Source organism: Microcaecilia unicolor, chromosome 7, assembly GCF_901765095.1.
Source record: "Microcaecilia unicolor chromosome 7, aMicUni1.1, whole genome shotgun sequence".
In the NCBI taxonomy this organism is placed as follows: Eukaryota; Metazoa; Chordata; class Amphibia; order Gymnophiona; family Siphonopidae; genus Microcaecilia; species Microcaecilia unicolor.
Genome location: NC_044037.1, coordinates 236,424,701 through 236,427,607, shown reverse-complemented (window position 1 = coordinate 236,427,607; position 2,907 = coordinate 236,424,701). Strand labels below are relative to the sequence as shown.

General features: G+C 42.0%; 1 pseudogene; it reads left to right on the top strand.

The window, feature by feature from the left end:
- Positions 1–959: 959 nt before the first annotated feature.
- LOC115475215 lies at positions 960–1,052 on the top strand (annotated as a pseudogene).
- The last annotated feature ends 1,855 nt before the right edge of the window (positions 1,053–2,907 follow it).

Sequence of the window (2,907 nt, the reverse complement as noted above, 5' to 3'; positions counted from 1 at the left end):
GGGTAGGGGATAGAAGGGTGGTGATGGATGCAGGAATTTGAACATAGTGGAGATACTGGACAAGGAACTATAGGGACACAGAGATGGGAGATGGATGGTGGACATGGAGAGAGAAGAAATGACAAATAGACAGGAGACCCTGGTAAGTGAATTAAGACAGAAGAAAGCAGAATCCAGAGACTAGAACCAAGCTGATTTGAAAAATAAAATAACCAGACATCAAAAGGTAGAAAAAAAATCATTTTTTTTTCAATTTTGTGATTAGAATATGTCACATTTGGAATGAACATCTTGCCAGAGCTGGTGTTAGACATGGCTGGAGCCCAGGCCATAAATTTGGGAGGGAACCCCAAAGCCCATCACCAGACTGCACTGCCTTCAGCTTCCATCATGCTTGTGGCTCTCTCTGGCCAGGGGACCAAGAGCAATTGCTCTAGTTGCACTCCAACACCATCCCTGGCAAGTACTATGCTTATATTTTGCACAGGAGGAAATGCATTTCTTTCTGTTTCTCTGGTATTGTATTACATGCAAGGTTTGGCTTTTTGGGGTTTTGGTTATATTTATGTTTATACTTTTTAGTCAATTATTCTATATTTGGCATTTTTATTCCGTGTGTGTGATCGATTCCGTTAGCATGAATTTTCTATGTAGCCTTCTGTAGTAAGTTTGGTTTGTTTAGTTTTCCCAATAGATGTATTGATATTTTACAGCCCCACTGTAATATGTAGGGCAATGCCTTTTTCATAGGTAGGATCCTTCTTTTGGAAGTTAGTGCTTGCATTGTAGATTTGCACTAGGTTATGAGTGACATTTTGTTTTAAAGATTGTTTTATTTACTATATGGCGGCTGTTGATATTACGGTGAGTTTTATGGGGAAATGTCCTAACTCTGCTCTGTACCCATTGGGGGAGGGACAGGGGGTTCTGTGGATGCAGAATTTATTTGCCTTTAATACTAGACTATACTTTCTGGGATCATTTCTATAGTGTGTAACTGGAAAGATATGTTGAAAAGTGTTTGGTCTTGCTATACAGGCTAAGTATGTGTGTTAGGGAACCGAGGCTCAATGGAGGTGGAAGAGTGCATGCAATCTCTTGTACTTCCCCCTGAAGTACCCTTATTGAAGTTATTGGGAGTGGGGTAGAGCTGGAGCATGGGGTAGGGTATCAGGTGGCAAGTTTTTCAATTTCAAAAAAGTTGGCAACCCTGGTGCCCACCCATCTGATCTGTTGGCCCACCTAAAAATTGCTTTCTGGCTACGCCACTGCTGGAGTGATTGCCCTGGGTGATTAACAAGGTCAGCTGGCGTCCAGACCTTCTTGCAAGTAAAGCAATTAACTCTGCCCTTGGTGATTAACAAGGTCAACTGGGGTGCACAGCTCCTTGCAACTAAAACAATTAACTCCTCCCAGACTCTTAGGAGCTTGCCTTTACTCAGCCACGCTGCAGTCATTGCCATACACTCTAAACCAAACAAACCTAGCAGCTGCTGCTCCACATTGTCGTTTTTAAATTGTTGCTCCATCAGAAACAAGTCTACAGCTGTTTCAACTGGGAGGGAAGGTGGCCCTGGAACTGGGAGGGTGGGGACTCTGAAACTCTGAGGGACGGAGGGTGGGGGGACCCTGAAACTTGGACGGACCCTGGGACTGGGAGGGGGGACGACCCTGGAACTGGGAGGGAGGGAGGGGATGACCCTGGAACTCGGAGGGAGGGAGGGGGACCCTGCAACTGGGAGGGAGGAGGGAGTGATGGGCCCCTGACACACACTCTGATTCTCATTCCCTCTCTCTCAGACAGTCAATCTCACACACACTCTCTCAAACATATACACTCCGAGGAAAACCTTGCTAGCGCCCGTTTCATTTGTCAGAAACGGGCCTTTTTTACTAGTATAATATAGTTCACAAGGGCATTCCATGCAATAAACTACTTGAGAAATTGTACAGCCTGCATGCTGTTGAAGTTCAAAGAAATCATCAATGTGTAGTATTTTTTACTAAATTGGTTTCCCATACTAAAGGGCAATAAACACAATCATTACATTTATAGTGACCCTTTACCAAAAAACGGACTTGTACCACCAACACATCCACTTTTGACATGTAAGATTACATTAATTGATCTCACAAATTTCTCCCTCTTCTATAGCCAAACTGAATCGGTCTATTTAAACTGTATGACAATTTAGTAACTGCCAATGTTTCAAACTAATCTGACGTACAGAAAAGGTACAGGGAGTATATGGTAATATGCAAACAATAGCATTATTGTCTTCAACTGGCCATAGCAAAAACAACCAACCTCATGAGCATACAGAGCTCTGTTGTAAGCTTTTTTGACTGCTCCAGTTGGATAACCTCGCTTTAATAAAGCGATCATACACCGCATAGGATTGAGTCTTGTATTCTTCAGTTGTGGAACACAATCACTGTAAACAGAGAAATGGACCTACAAGTATATTTGATCTTAAATGTTCAGAATGGTAACTTTTAAAGTGAAGAAGTGAATCAGTCTGTTTATGAAAAATGGATGTAATGAACTTGCCTTCACCATATTGGATTTAAATAATCAAGAAGTTGAATAATTGTTTGACTCCAATGAGCTGTAAATTGAATGTTAGAATTGAATCAAAAGTATTGTGCTGATATAAAAATTGGATCAAAGTTGTCTGATAACCTGACCAAATGAAAAATATATCATCTATGTATCGCTATCAGATCTTAATATGTAGAATACGGGGAGGGGCATAATCGAACGCGAACGCCCATCTCCATGGGCGTCTATCTCCGAGAACGGGTACGTGAAGGAGCAGGACAAACCGTATTTTCAAAAAAAAATGGGCGTCCATCTTTTTTTCGATAATATGGTTTGTGCCGGGCAAATGCATTTGATTTGTGCGG